This window comes from Numida meleagris, chromosome 1, assembly GCF_002078875.1.
Source record: "Numida meleagris isolate 19003 breed g44 Domestic line chromosome 1, NumMel1.0, whole genome shotgun sequence".
Taxonomy (NCBI): Eukaryota; Metazoa; Chordata; class Aves; order Galliformes; family Numididae; genus Numida; species Numida meleagris.
Genome location: NC_034409.1, coordinates 173442313 through 173458868, shown reverse-complemented (window position 1 = coordinate 173458868; position 16556 = coordinate 173442313). Strand labels below are relative to the sequence as shown.

At 42.7% G+C, this 16556-nt stretch overlaps 1 protein-coding gene across 1 annotated transcript in view; it reads left to right on the top strand.

Annotated features, from left to right (window-relative positions):
• Window positions 1-16556, top strand: part of MTUS2 (microtubule associated scaffold protein 2) — a gene marked incomplete in the record, with an annotated part of 285788 nt that overhangs the window by 92532 nt on the left and 176700 nt on the right. The window contains 1 exon segment of the mRNA XM_021378537.1: window positions 7993-8095.

Here is a 16556-nt window from a genome sequence, read left to right as displayed (position 1 = left end):
CCTCTCCTCTCCTCTCCTCTCCTCTCCTCCTCTCCCTCTCTTCTTTTTTCTTTTGCTTGATATTCTTTTTGAATCAAAGTATATAATTTTACTGAGATTGCAATGCTATGAGAACATAAATTAGCATATCTCATGAAAAGCTGCATGTCAAGGGGCATTTTTGTTGTTTGGAAAAATTCTTGCCAGTGTAACTTGTAAGACAATGCAATTAAAATAAGTGGGTGGAAAACTTTTGTACAAATAGCAGCAATTGCAACTGAAAGGTATAATTGTCGTCTCTTTATCTGACATGATGAATCTGAAATACCATTCATTATAAAAATAATAAATGGGACATTCTGTGTAAACAAAGTAACCTGGCTCACACAGTAATTTTCACAGATAATTTCTGTTTATGTGCAAAACCCGATCCAGAGATACCATTTTGGATGATAAGAGATTGTACAGAAGAACTCACATGTGCCACCCATAGGAGTGCAGTGTAGCCATTCAAGTAAAGCAGGACAATTTATGTTTAACAGCTAATCTGGTTAATAAATGTAGGCATTTTCTCTCTGAAGTACCCCTGAAGAGACTTCACTTTGTACAAATTCATCTGTCATTTGAAGTTATTTCAGTGCTTGATTTGGATGCATTTTTTGTCTCCAGATCCTTACTGAAATGCTCATTAAATTCTCTTCAGTAAACAGGGTCGGAACAGGGCAGACTGAACTTCATGTGAGCCCTGTTGTACCCAGGGCTTCAAAATGCCCTGTTCAAGTCAAGACTGCTCACACGGTGGCCTCTTCCACCATCCTCACCACCTTAAGGTCAGACTGAGATAACATAATTCCAAGTGATCTCTGAGTACTGAGATTGCTACATGTTCCCAAGCAGCAAGCACAAGTACAGGAATAGAATAGCTTAGCATTTAATTCCCTTGAAATGATTGTGATCTAACACTTCTGCTAATAGACTTCATTGATCTGGTGCTACTTTTCCCCCAGCCTGCAATGTACCAAATGCTTTCTGGATTTATCTGTATCTGAGATTGGGGTAGGGGGAGGAATTCAGACTTGCTCTAACTTGTGGGGTTTTTTTTGCATTCTCTGAAGAATCAGAAATGAAACATTGGTGGAGATGGGACATGAGAGACAGAGACAAGAGGAAACAATCATAGTTCTTAATTACTTTGCTTATAAGCCTTTGTTCAGATGCTCAGCTTACAAAGCCGGTCCAAATTTTAGACAGAGTAGAGATTAGCAAGATCAGATAAGCAAAGAGCAGAATCAGGGAGCACCACTGCCTGCCGAGATCACTGGGATTGCAGAGCAGCAGCACATCATCTCCCTTCTTTTGCACAGACCTCAGGCATTCTTCTCTTGAAATCTCACATATCTTTGCCTGGTTTCTCAGGGACCGAAGTGCTTTAATTTGTCCATATTCTTGGAAACATGTAGTGTCTTCATACAGATGAGACTGGACTGTATAATCAAGTACTATGGACTCTGTGATCTAATATTCCCTTTATCCTTACAGTCAATTCACAGAGTCCCAATCAAGTATGCCTTAGCACACGAACCGTGCCAGTGCTGAAATCTGTACCTTGTAGTTGGTCACTGCAGGCTGATTTAAACTGATCCTTGTGTTTTAATTGAAGAATGTTCTTACTTAATCATATTGCTATGAAGAACATCCTAAAAACCTAAGTATGTACAGCACAACTGTAGTGCAGAAAACTGATTACACTTCATTTGCTGCCGGTGTGACTGCATAGCCTTTGCTTTTATGTCTGAGAAGGGGCGTGGGCATCCTACCAGGTAACAGACAGTAGATCAGAGGCGCCATCTGATTCTTTATGCACTCACACCACTGGATTTTGGCTACTCCTGCAAAATAGATGTTATTTCTCAGTTAATGAAGAGGATGCTGAAGGGACTTTGCTACCTCTGGTTGATGCTTTGCACTTTCCCCAGGGATAAGATAAAAGAATTCTGCTTTGAATAGAACGTTAGATGTCAGGACTCCGGGATGGGTAAGGGAGAAGATGAAAGTTGGAACATGATTTTGTATACATGTATTACAGAGGAAGCAATTAGGGTCTTGTTAGGTTTTGCAAGGATTCAGGATCTGCAGAAGTGTCCCTGCAGCCTGTAACATCCTGCTTTTGCATTATAGTGAAGTCCACTACCATTCTACACTGAAAGATCTATCTCTATTTGTCATTTTAAATGTTATTCTGTAAATGTTTTGCAGTCATTCATAAAAAATGAACTCCAGGCTGAAATTTATCATGTAGCTTGTTCCAGGAAATATATTTTGCCCAAGAGAGCAATCATTTTGGCTATTTAAACTTAACATTATGTGCAAACAAGAGAGGAAAACCTTTCACGGAACTGTTTCCCAGTTCTCATGTTATCATGTGTATACCACTTCTCCCACTCCAGCTCCTACATAAGCATCCCCTTTTTCAATGCTCTCTTTATCCAGTGCAAGATGCAGCTTTTGAGACCAGTGAAAGAAAAGGGGGAAAAAGGTATTTCCAAATGGCAGCATGGCTAACGAGTATGTGTGGTGGCTTCTGTCAGCAAACTTTCCAAGGCTTTTCACTAGGTAGATCAAAGAATCACAGAATTGCAGGGGTTGGAAAGGACCTCAAGAGATCGAGTCCAACCCCCCTGCTAAATCCCTACAATAGGTTGCACAGGTAGCCATCCAGACAAGTCTTGAATATTTCCATAGAAGGAGACTCCACAACGTCTCTGGGCAACCTGTACCAGTGCTCCATCACCCTTACCATAAAGAAGTTCTTCTGCATGTCAAGGTACACAGCATCCACTGCTCTCCTCCCATCTACCCAGCCAGTGATGACATCATAGAAAGCCACCAGGTTGGTCAAGGATGATTTTCCCGTAGTGAATCCATGTTGACTACTCCTGATAACCTTCTTATTTTCCAGTTGCTTGGAGAGGGTATCCAGAACAAGTTGTTCCATCACCTTTCCAGGGACAGAGTTGAGCCTGTAGTTTCCTGGTTCCTCCTTGCCTTTTTTGAAGACTGGAGTGACATTGGCAAGACCTTTCAAAGATGCTAGAGAGTGGTTCAGCAGTCACCTGTGCCAGTTCTCACAGCCAACGTGGGAGCATCCCATCAGGGCCCATGGATTTGTGTGTGTTGATTTTGGCTAGACACTCTCTGACCACATCCTCCCTGACTAACAGGAAGTCCTGCTTTACCTAGACTCTCTTACCTCCAGGGTCTGGCATTCCTGAGGGCTAGTCTTAGCATTAAAGTCTGAAGCAAAGAAGGCATTCAGAATCTTCACCTCCTTAGTGTCCCTTGTTACCAAGGCACCCACCTCATTTACTTAGGGGACCCACGTTTTTCCTAGCCTTCCTTTTACTGGTGAATCATAGAACTGTTTGAGATGGAAGGGACACTTAAAGGCCACCTAGACCAACTCCCCTGCAATGAACAGGAACATCCACAGCACATCAGATGCTCAGAGCCCTGTCCAGCGTGACTTTGAATGTCTCAAGGGTGGGGCATCCACCACCTCTCTGGGCAACCTGTGCCAGTGCCTCACCACTCTTGTAAAAAACTTTTTCCTTATATCCAGTCTAAATCTCCCCTCTTTTGGTTTGAAACCATTTCCCCTTGTCCTATCGCAACACACCCTGCTAAAGAGTCTGTCCATTTCTTTCTTAGATGTCAGCTGCATCTGTCTTAGTTGCACAGAAGCATGGAGAAGTGTCTCCCTGGTAGCTGTTACAGCATGTCTTAGCAGCTGTATACGTATTTGTGCAACAGACAATACATTGCACATTCTAAGAAGTTTTAATATGTATTTACAGTACAGATTTAATGTCTCTGCAGATCAGATAAGGCTACAAAAAGTCTGCCAAAAGATACTGGCGTAGATTTTTTTGGCAACAGCCTTTGCTGGAAGAAAAAAATAGTTGATACACTGAGCACAGAGAAGCAATTTATAAATAGGCCTTCTTGATGTTTTTTCAAGCCCAGCAGTAATACATTAGCTTTTTGAGTCTGATGAGATTGTTTAATATAATGCTACAATGGTATTTAAACAGCCAAATACAAGAAGACAAACCACAGTGTTACTAAAAATGCACCCTTGCGAGTTTTTGCACTGTATTTACTGCCATTGGTGGCAGTCAAGCAGTGGAAACTTTCTTGAAAGATAACTCATTTTCAGAGGGGTATAAAACCCAGGAGGCACTCTGCTTCACGTTGTTGCTCCTGGCAAGGGGCTGTTTTCTTCCTTCCATTATGCTTTTGGGTATTTATGTTCTCTGATTGCCTCGGATAGTTTACTGCAAGTAAACAATGAAACCAGATGAACAAGTCACTGATTTTTCCATACCGACCATTCTGTAGCATGAGGGCAATAGTTTCCTATTGTTTATTTTCCAGCACTCTTCCATAACTGATTTTTAATGATTAAAGCACCAGACATGATCCTGCTCCGTTCAAGGCATTAACAATGCCCACAGTGATGCCTGTGGTGCAGAACTGAGTCAAGGCAGGAGAAATGCTCGTGTAGCTCTTTTTCCCTTTTTCTTGTTTTCATTCTGTTACCTCTAATAATGTTACTTTAGGGCCATTGTCTGTTAGACAGACCAATTGAACTGCTATTTCTTTTTCAGATTCAGTCATCTAAGCAATTGCATAAAAGTTATTAAAGCAGTTAGTGGTCATAATGCATTTTAGTCCATTAGAAACAAACCAGGTGTGACCTAACAGTCTTCATTGCTCCTTCTGTGTAGGCATTCCTGAAAAATCGTTGCAGCCTATCCTCACATGTACTGTCTCTTCTCAGCTTAAGATGACAGCTCTCAGAAGTCTTATCCTGGGAAAGAACCCCAGTATAAAGGATGTAAACTGTTGGATTGACACCTGCAAATTATCGCATTGACTGTTCCATTTTTAAAATATGTAAAGGTAATCTGTAATATTCATGAAGGTTACCCCACTTCACTTTGAGACGGACAACATTAAGGTCTCTTTAGAGATCTTGGTAAGAATTTGCCAGTGTCCTAAAATGTTTGGTCTCAAGACATCCTGACTTCACCAGTGAGAGCTTCTAACACTTAGACATTCCTACTACTGCATTTCTGTACACTCCCAGCAAACGTACAAAACATTGCAACACTTATGATTCATAGCCCCATTATTTTTTCTGTATCCAAAATCCTACAGATGTTTCTTGTACAAACTAACAAAGCTCTTCACTAACCAAGCTTTTCCAGACGTTAATTATTTTGATTTGAGAGGTCTCATACAAGCAGCCTTCAACTGTGAACAGTTGTCTTTCTTCATGCTGTGCAGAAGTGAGAGTTATGGCACTTTGAGTGGAAACACTTTGACCTGTACATAATTTTACTGTTCAGAGCCATCTCCTTGAGATCTGTAAGATGAGTTAAGATAATAAAGTTCAGCATGTAAGGAAGCATTTGCTGGACAGGAGCTTATAGTTCACGTAATCATTATTTGCCCATGATACTGATATTAGTTCCTTTGATTTTTTTTTTTTTTTCCTAAAGGTTCATAGACTAGTTGGAAAATAAGAATGGAAGGGAGATCACTATTAAATCCTCTTCCCTGTAGCAAGAAAATGTAGAATTTCATCATTTCTAAGAGGGGATTGTCTAAAATGTTCTAAAAAAAATGTACAGTGACAGTTCCATATCTCCTAATGAAATCTAAGCATGATGATTGATTAAATAACTTAGCTTTATATAGTGGTTAAATATGGAACACTGCTATACTAATAAGCATTTTTCTTGCTTTTTCTCTTGGTATCCTCTGATTTCTTACTAACCTTCTGAACAATAGCATGCTCAGAACTGTATGGTAGTTGCAGATGTCTCCAGTTTCAAGCAAAAGTTTCAAATTCCTGTTTGTGTAGCATTTCTGCTTCCAGCAGTTATAACAATCTGCCTGATGCTCCAAACAACATTTAAGCATTTTAAAAGTACTAAAAATGTATGCAAATATATATTTTTACATACAAAAGTTCATACAAAATATCAGTCCATATACGTTTCTTCTTTAGCTCTGTGAGAACACATACATAAATCAGTGTTTGCTGTTTTCCATTGCCATCTCTTTCTATGACTGTTTCCAATCATCTACAGTTCCTTTCCAGTTAAGGTCTCAGTGAGTGTTTAGCACTGATGACATGGCTACTGGTGCACTGTGGATCATGAGATAGAAGGAAGCCAGCTGACAGGAGACCTTTTATTTATGGATCTCTGTGTAAAAGGCACATACCAGGTTCAGCAGGGTATTTAGAATCAGGAAAGTTTTAAGTTTTTCATACACATATTAGCAGAATCACATGACTTCTAGCCACTGATGAAAACTTTAACAATAAATACTTATTTTAGTGTATGATGAGTATTTGGATTGGTCTTCTGAGTTTTGACACATTCTCTCACTAATAGTGTGGCACTAGTTTATCTGTGCTAAATGGATTTCTATAGAGTTCCCATTCTTTCTGTGTCCTTTGTGTTACACAACCATAGACACAGTATTGTGTGCTCAGACCAGAACAGATAGAGACTGCCTAAAACTCAATGGAGTTGAAGATGAATAGCACAGCATAAATGAGGCCCAAAAGGACTCTATCCTTCCCTTTGCTGATGGCACGTGCCTGAGCTGGTGTAACACGCTGTTAAATGTAGGTAACATGCCTCTGCCACATAATTGTGACTCCAGCTTTATTACAGCTCCTAACCCAGCAGCTTGGCTCCTAACCACAAAGTAGCTTTACGTTTCGGGCGGTGCTGGCTCCATTACTGGAGGGCTGGGCAAATGATAGCTACTACAGTCTCTGGGTACTGTTTTGAACTAAATGCACTGTGTGGGAGTTACAAGTAGTTATTGCAGGCATGCAAGCTCGTATTGTGTCTTGTTCAGTGGAGTTTCTAGCAGTGTGTCATGAAATGATCTGTGGTTCCTCTTCCTGTTATGCTATTGCTATTAGAATCATGCTTCAGTTTGGTGGGAAGGGAATTCTGGAGGCCACCTAGCCCAGGCTCTGCACAGGTTGGATATTAGGAAAAATTTCTTCTCAGAAAGAGTGGTGAGGCATTGGAACAGGCTGCCCAGGGAGGTGGTGGAGTCACCGTCCCTGGAGGTGCTCTAGAAACATGGAGATGTGGCACTGAGAGATGTGGTTAGTGGTCACAGTGGTGGTGGGTCAACAGTTCAACTACATGAATTTTGTAGTCTTTTTCAATCTTAATGATTCTATAATTCTATGAAATCTGGACCAGCTTCACCATTAGGTCAGGTTTCTTAGGGCCTCATTGAATCAAGTTTTGATAATCTCCAAGAGTGGAGATTGTATGACCCCTGTTGTTGATCTGCACCTGTGCTTCACCCCTATAATTAAGAAGAGTTTTTTCCTCGTATTCAGCTTAAATGTTCCTTATTGGAGCTTGTGACTTCTGCTTCTTTTCCTTAGATGTGCACCTAGGAGAGGAATCTGGCTCCATTTTCCCTATTATTCCCCTTTTTCAATAGTTGGAGATAGCCATCAGGTTCCCCTTTCAGACTCATCTCTTCTGGGCTGAGCCAAGTTAGGTCCCTCAGCCTGTTTTAATACATCATGATGAAGGATGTACTCCAGATCTGTAACATCTTGGTCGCCTTCCTCTGGATCCTCTCCAGTATCAACATTGTACTGAGGCCCCAAACCTGGACTCAGTGCTCATTCATGCCCAGCAGAGGGAAGGATTGCTTCCTTGACCTGCTGGGTATACCCGTGCTAATGCAGCCCTGTACATATTTAGCCTTCACTGCAAGGACACACCACTGACTCATGTTCAGTGTCCTCCACTGGTACTTGTCCTCCAACCAGCTCCACCAGCAAAGCTGGAAAGTCCTGAGCAGTCCCCTGGGAGACTACATCCCTCTTCCTTCAGTTTGTAGGCACAGGCAGACTGGGGCAAGGAGGAAGGGAACTTACAGATGCTTCCTTTACAGGATCCCGTTCTTTGGAGCTCATTGCTTTGCTTTGCCCAGAAGCCTGCCTGGTCCTCAGCCTCTTCCCAGCTTCTGAAGGAGGGAAGAGGACTGTACTGTTTGGGTAAGTAGGGAGTGAGATTATAGTAAGGTGAGGCATTCAGTTTAGAGGTAATAGCCTTTTTTCCTTAGGCTGAGATGCTGGGTGCTTGCTAGTTTTCATTCAGTGTTTCTGGTATGCTTTCTAGTTTATATCTGATACAGTCTAAAGATGCCTGATGGACTACTGCAGGTGCTAGTATTCAACTAAATAAAAAAAAGTAAACATAAGTATAAAGATCTCAAATCCTATCATTGTGTTACATATCTTTTCTGTTGAAAAACAGTGCGGGAAAAATTCCCAAAGCTCACAATGGAAATATTTCTTGTTTATTTATACATGTAAGGAGCGCGTGGTGATAGAGTGGTAAATAGAAGGGTGATAGAATGCTGCAGCAGAGTCAAATTTGTGCTGATTTATGAAAATGAGGCTGCAGTCTTTTGACAGAAGAATTGCTCCAAGTGTCTTTGAGCAATAGATACACTAAGCAGAACAAATGTAATTGTTTACAGAGCCATGGTCTCTGCAATGTACTTGTACTACCCTTTCAGGATCAGTAGCAGTGGGAAGGTAATGCATTAGTTGTGCTTGACCTTTCTAAATAATCAGATTTTGCTTTTTGCCTTCTGTGCTCTTAAATGAGAACTTCCTTGCCAGCCTGTCTATGGTGAGCCCTAGCCACACCGTAGACACCAGGTTCAAGGAGTGCAGCATGGATTTCCTGCTCCTGGATTTGTAGGGCAGCTTCTAGGCCAGTCAGTGCCTTGAGTGGCATAATTACAGACATTCCTTCTGCCTTCCTGGCAGCTGGAATTACTCCTAGAAGTCTGCTTTGTGTGCTTCACAGAGCCTGGTTGGATAGTATGGCAGTGAGTAAAAATGCACTGAGAATTATGCCATTGAGTAGGTCGCTTTAACTGGTGTAACTGGGGTCCTTTAGTGCAGAGTCCAGTCTGGGTTTTACCACAGTTTTGGTTTTGTAACTGCTTCTTTTCATTTCCTTTGGATTTTACTGATGGGTTGCCTCAGTATATCTGCAGTAACGTTTTTGAAAGTTTGACAGCATTACAGAGCTGGTGGTGGTTCAAACTTCAATGTGCAAACCTGGCAATCTAAAATTAGAGCCCTAAATTCATCTTAAGGTGTTCAGTCAAGAGCTGCTGCATTTACTTGCCATTGGATTCAATAGAACTCAGAAAATGATGGGGAAAGGCACTTTACCCTTGGCTACACTTGAAGTTAAACTGAGCTCAGCACCAGTTGTAACTGCTTTATCAGCAGAGGGTAAATTTGCTGGAGTAGACAAAGCTTCTGAGTTTCTGGTTTTTGCTCAATAGGAAGCAAATTTATGAACTTTTTTGGTGTTTGTTAAAACTAAATGTATTTCTTCTGTCTCCCAGATGTTTTTTAGGCAGCAGGAAAGATTTAGCAGTCTTAGCAAAAAACAAAAAACAAAACAAAACAAAAAAAAAACCGACGATCATTTTGGAAACATGTCACAATCCCCCTTTCTGTGTCAAGATGTTGTGCTGCACAGAAATAAAGTAAGCGCTGCTGTGGGGCCCAGCACATCCACCGTCCAGCTGCTGCAGATGTTCTGATAAGCTGCAGTGCACTGTTTGGGATGGAGGAGGATGTAGCATGTTGCTGGCTGGGTGCTGCAGGGTGACAGTGCTCAGAGAGGACAGGCAGATCCTTTTGCTGCTCCTTCCCCTCTCATCTGATGGAGGAGAACAGCAGGAGGCAGTGGTGCATCTGTCACCTCTGCCATTGTCTCCTGTTTGCATTAGCAGCACTTCATGCTTTGCTGCGCACAGTGCTGCCACGAGGCAAGGCGATGCACTTGCAGAGGCTCTGCCAACATCCAGGGTTGAAAGAAAGAGTGCAGAGTTGTCTCTGAGCCTCGTGTCTGGGCTCAGCCCCAGGGCAGTGTGCACAGGTGGGCCGAGCTGTGGCAGCACGGACTTGGTCTTTCTGCTGACATTTGGATCCACTTGTTTGAGAGGAATCGGTTTTTGTCTTGACTACACGTCCCTCCAAGAAAACTTATTTATTGTTTTCTTTCTTGCCGTTTTCATTTGCTCTACAGTGATAGATTTCTCTCCTGTGGCCCTTTGCTCAAGCCTTTCTTGTACTGGCTGTGTTTTGCTCATGGCTGTGGCATTATGGATCTGTGTGGACGGCAGCTCTCGGTGAGGGCTTTCCTTGCCTGATTTACCAGCTTTACAACTAAACCAGCCAGTATGCCCGCATCTAACACTATCTCTCTTCACAGTGGTTTTCCCTGAGGTCCCACTGTTTGTTCTCCTTTGAAGTCCTGAATTAAATGGCGTCATGCCTCAGATACCGTAAGCTATTCCTGTGCTTTCACCAGGTGCAGTTATCTGAAGTGAAAATAAAACCAAACATTTGTTTGAGTTTAGTTGCTGTGTTATCAATCAGCTTCCTGATTGCCATTGCTAAGGCAATCAGAGATTTCTGCTTTTGGGGGGGATCTGATCAGCAGTACTGCGTAGATCAGAGTGTGTTGTCTTATCCAGCAGTGAACATTTAAAAGCAAATGGAAATGTAAAAAAACAGAAGTCTTGAAACACCACAATTATTAAGGCTTATGCCTTGTGGAGACTTGATTGATGTTAATAATTAAAATAATTTGTCGGTTTTGATAATGAGAATCTTTAATCCCAAATCCCTTACTCCTTTGAAATAGCAGTAAGCAGGATCCTCTCCACATAACGTGCTCTGGGAATTTAGTCCTCACAGGTAATAAATTATTAGGGTAGCTCCTAATGCTTATATTACAAAATGCTGTTTTAACAAAAGAAACATACATTTACAAGTTTCTTATGAAAAGGAAATAATTTATGTACATTATTTGGTAGGATTTTTGGTCTGTTTACTGTTAAGATGTACTGATCCCCAGAGTGTAAGTGGAGATGAGTTAAGGAGACGTACAAAGATTTCTGCTCTTTGCTTTTCCAGGGCCAAGAATATGCAGTGCTGGGCATTTTCTAGATGGTTCTGGTGGTGGGCAGGACCCATCTGAACCCTTCTCAGTAGTGTCCAATGATGTCACCATCGTGTTTGTGTGGGCTCGGTTTGTGTGGAGCTCAGGAGCTTGGCTATAGCTCAGAAGCTATGATTGCCATATCTGGCATGTTTGCTGTGTGCCCTTGCTTCATGTGATGTAAAAACAGTCAGGAAAATCAAAACACTGACCAAAGAAAAAATTGAAAAAGAGACATGTCCTCGTAGTCTTTGTGAAAGCAAGAAGCAGAGCACTCCACTGGGCTTGCTGTCACACAGTTATTTAGGAAAAAAATGTGTAGATGGTACAACATTCGTATTTTGTACAAGACATCCTCATCCAGACTGACAGTGCACTGCTTTCACACTTCCCTTTTAAAAACTTTAAAATACATTTGAGCTTGAAATATTGTTTTAAACTGTAAAATAAAAAGACGATTAACTTAGAAAATGTTGAATTTCAATGTGGCAAATGTTGAAAACCTATTTAGTTAGTAAGCATTTTGATATAGTTAGTTTAATAGGAGTATAAATTTACAGATAATTTTGATTAACTAAAACCTGTACTTCAGTGAAAAGTAGAATGTAACTGAAAAGCTTTGCTTTTGCATACGAAACCTCTTATTCCTTACCATTAGCTATTTTATATGCAGCATTTATATCTACATTCATACACATATAACATAGGCCATTTTGTAAATAATGAAAAGACTAAAATGTATTGGCTGTAAAGACATGAAAAACACTAAAACTTTGAAATTCTGAAGTGTAGCAGAACCACACTCAACAAAAGCCACTAATCTTTTCAGATCACTTCAGTTTTACAAGCGAATATGAATTGCCTTCCCATCATATTCCAGTGTGTAAAAACCTCGCATTTGATTCACCATTTCTCTTCTCTGCCTCTGTCTGAACTGCTCTTCGGGAAGAATGTTGTCTACTGAACTGTCTTCTTCACAATACACACCAACCTTTCCATCAACAGTTGGACTAGATGGTCTTAGAGGTCTTTTCCAACCTTAATGATCCTATGATTCTATGAGTAGGAACCACTGGGAGGTGTATTCAAATGTTAGTTCTCGGCCTTTCAAATCTCATTAACAGAATTATCACATGCTCAGGTGAATGCTTCCTCACAACTTCTAATGAATTCCAATTGGATGTTACCCACTGCACAGAGTTTATTGGCTTTTTTTTTTAGTGTCCTATTCTCGGCTTGGAGAATATGCCCTACGAGGAGCGACTAAAGGAACAGGGGCTGTTTAGTCTGGGGAAGAGGAGACTGAGGGGAGACCTCATTGCTCTCTTCAAATACCTGAAAGGTGATTGCAGTGAGAGCGGGGTTGGTCTCTTCTCAGTGGTGACAGTTGACAGGACAAGGGGAAATGGCCTCAAGTTGCACCAGGGGAGGTTTAGGTTGGATATCAGGAAAAACTTCTTTACAGTAAGTGTTGTTAAGCACTGGAACAGGCTCTCCATGGAGGTGGTGGTGTCACCACCCCTGAATGTGTTTAAAAACCGTTTGGATGTGGTGCTCGGGGACATGATTTAGCAGTGGGTTGTTAGAGCAGTATGGTTAGGTTGCGGTTGGACTTGATCTTGAAGGTCCTTTCCAACCTGAGCAATTCTATGATTCTATGATTCTATGATCAGGTTTCAAACTTCCTTAGCTATTGGAAAAAGTTGTTCATAATGATTTGAACTTCTCAGGAAGACATCCACGCCTCCTTCTCTTCCAGTGCTGTATTTCAGGTTGGATATTAGGAAAAATTGCCTCTCAGAAAGAGTGGTGAGGCACTGGCACAGGCTGCCCAGGGAGGTGGTGCAGCCTGTGTCCCTGGAGGTGTTCAAGAAACGTGGAGATGTGGCACTGAGGGATGTGGTTAATGGGCGTGGTGGGGATGGGTTGACGATTCAGCTAGATGTTGGTCTTTTCCAACCTTAATGATTCCGTGATTCTATGATTCTGTTTTGCTTCATCTCTATGGCTCAGTTCTTGCAGCCCTGGTGTGAGATGAGGTGGTATCTCTTCTTCCAGAGAAGTCCCCGCACAGAATGCCATCAGTCTTCCCAGCAGCATTTCTCAGGAGACAGATCTACATTTTAGGAAATTGTTGTTCATGCCACTTTTCTGTAGTAACTGCGTCTCTTTCACACCCTATACAAATGTATTCCATCAGTCTTCTTCCCCAGTGGCTCGAGAGGATTTCCCCTGCAGGACCAGGTGGCTGATGGGTGACTGCTGGCCTGCCCTAGATGGTACAAAACAATTGTGATTTTTTTCATATAGGTGCAAATGAGTCTACAAAGGCACAGGTTCAGTGGCAGATAGTTAATAAGACAGTCAAGTGTTTCTCATACACTTTTTAGTTCTAGAAATCAGACAGAGCAATTAGCCTAAGCTGTTCATTGTGTTATTTGTACAGCTATATGTTTTCTCCATATCTTGCTGTAAATATTCTGGTTTAATTTTCAGTACTGGGATGTGTAAGCAGCTGTGACAGTCTCCACCAGAAAATGTTTCTACAGGAGCCAGACTTCTCAACACATTTTGCATTTTATTTATTTCTCTCCAGTTTCACTTTTCTGCGTGTACTGATAATTCTTTTGCATGTCTCACAATTATTGCTGCCCTGTTTCTGTGGAAAATCGAAAACAATACAACCAGTCAATAGAATGGTAATGCTTTACCATTATTTTCTTTTATTCAGTGCCTACTGAAGATAACATCTTCAGCGTTATCCTTCTGCTGCTTATTTTAACAAAAAGAAAATAGCTAGTTACTATTTAGAAGTAGGTTGTTGCTTTCCCTTTCCAGCCAGCTCTGTTTTACCAACTTGAGCTCTGCTGCTCCAGTCCATGTTCAGAGGGTGGACATCACCCAATTCAGCTTCCTCTTCTCCATAGTGTCTCCAGAGGGTGGGGTGGGACCTGTGGGCTGAACATGGCTTGGGATGGAGCAGAATGTATGGCAGAAACAGCAGTAGCACAGGGAAATAAACTCTTGTAGATCTCTTGACTTAGCCTACCTAGACTTTAGCAGAGACTTCGGCACTGTCTCCCACAGCATTCTCCTGGAGAAGCTGGCAGCCCATGGCTTGGACAGGTACACTCTTGCTGGGTAAAAAACTGGCTGGAGGGCCGGGCCCAGAGGGTGGTGGTAAATGGAGTTAAATCCAGCTGATCACTGGTCACGAATGGTGTTCCCCAGGGGTCGGTATTGGGGCCTGTCCTGTTCAATACTTTTACTGATGATCTGGATGAGGGCAATGAGTGCACCCTCGGTAAGTTTGCAGATAACACCAAGCTGGCAGGAAGTGTCGATCTGCCTGGGGGTAGCAAGGCCCTACAGAGGGATCTGGACAGGCTGGATTGCTGGGCTGAAGACAGTGGGATGAGGTTCAACAAGACCAAGTGCCAGGACCTGGACTTTGGCCACAACAACCCCAGGCAACGCTACAGGCTTGGGGCAGAGTAGTTGGAAGACTATGCAGAGGAAACTGACCTGAGGGTATAGGCTGATGCTCAACTGAGCATGAGCCAGCAGTGTGCCCAGGTGGCCAAGAAGGCCAATGGCATCCTGGCTTGTATCAGAAATAGTGTTGCTAGCAGGAGCAGGGAAGTCATTGTCCCTCTGTACTCAGCTCTGGTGAGGCAGCACCTCAAGTACTGTGTCCAGTTTTGGGCCCCTCACTGCAGAAAGACATTGAGGCCCTGGAGCGTGTTCAGAGGAGGGCGATGAAGCTGGTGAGGGGTCTGGAGCACAGGCCTTATGAGGAGCGGCTGAGGGAGCTGGGATTGTTCAGTCTGGAGAAGAGGAGGCTCGGGGGAGACCTCATCACTCTCTATAACTACCTGAAGGGAGGTTGTAGTGAGCTGGGCTTTGGCCTTTTCTCTTGTATAACTAGTGACAGGATGAGGGGGAATGGCCTCAAGTTGTGCCAGTGGAGATTCAGGTTGGATATTAGGAAATACTTCTTCTCTAAGAGAGTGGTCAGGCGCCGGAATGGGCGGCCCAGGGAGGTGGTGGCGTCAGTCACCATCCCTGGAGGTGTTCAAGAAACGTTTAGATGTTGTGCTGAGGGACATGGTTTAGTGAGAACTATTGGTGATAGGTGGATGGTTGGACTGGATGATCTTGTAGGTCTTTTCCAACCTTGATGATTCGATGATTCTATGATTCTTTACTAAAGCATCATTACATGGGCTCAGGCTTTGAATAGAGGCTATTAATGATGGACATCTCAGAAGGAAATTAATACTGATGAAGTTAATCAAAAGTATTTAATTATCACAGCATCATAGAAATGTTTGAGTTGGAATGGGCCCTTGAAGGACATAGTCCAACTTCCAGGTGTGATGAGTATATATGACATCTGGCTCATCTTTATCTGAAAAAGATGAGGTTTTAGTGAGCTTACTGGAGAATTTGTTACTGTGCTCCTGAGAAACAGTCAGTGATACTGGTGAATAGAAATCAGTGCACAGAAACTTGTGTTGCTTGGTTCATTTTCATATATTATTTTCCTCCTAAAGGAATGCTGCTTTGTTTGGTTGCACTGTGCAGACAAAATGTAAGGGCAATAACATACACCAAAGAAAGCAATGCCTATGCTGTGATTCTGGGTCAGTCAGCGTTAGGGTAGACTTAGGGGCACCAGCGATTTCCAGCCTTCTCCTCCTAGCATGCAGAAAGGGCCAAGGTCCTTCCTGCCCCCACTGTCCCTGACCATAGGTGACATCTGAGGCATGTCAGTGGCCCCAGGAGCAGCAGAATGACCTGTTCTGTTCTGCTCCACCAGCACTGGCATGGGCTCTGCTGAGGCCCCATCCATCCCCTGTTAGGCCGGGGATGACAGCAGAGCAGGTGTTTTCCTGATGCCTGTGGAGTACCCCACACCACAGCAGGTGGATGTGCCCTGAAGGAGGCTGCAGCCCATACAGGGGCAGGCTCCTGGCAGGAACCTCCATGGTGAGTTCCCACACAGGAACAGGTTTACCTTGAGGGACATGGTAAGGACCCATGGACCAGGAGAAAAATCTGACCCATGAGCTTTTTCATTACGTGCTCTGTCCTTGTCTTGTTGAGGAAGGGGAATGAGAGAATGGCTGGATGGCTAGCAGCTGACAAAGGTCATCTCACCATTTAAACATCTGTTAATGTTTTGCTCCACTGGGTGACAGATTTGGTGAGAAGTGTGTGAGGTTGTGCAAGAAATATGAGAGTGAGTTCCCCCATATATTTCTCAGTTCCTGAAACTTTCCTCACCTACGTATGGTAACATAGAGTGTAACTGATTACTGATTAGAATCATAGAACCACAGAATCATTTGAGTTGGAAGGTTCTTTGAAGGTCATCTAATCCAACTGCCCTGCAATGAGCAGGGACACCTACAGCTCCATGAGGTGCTCAGAGTCCTGTCCAGCCTGACCTTGAGTGTCTCCAGAGGCGGAGCA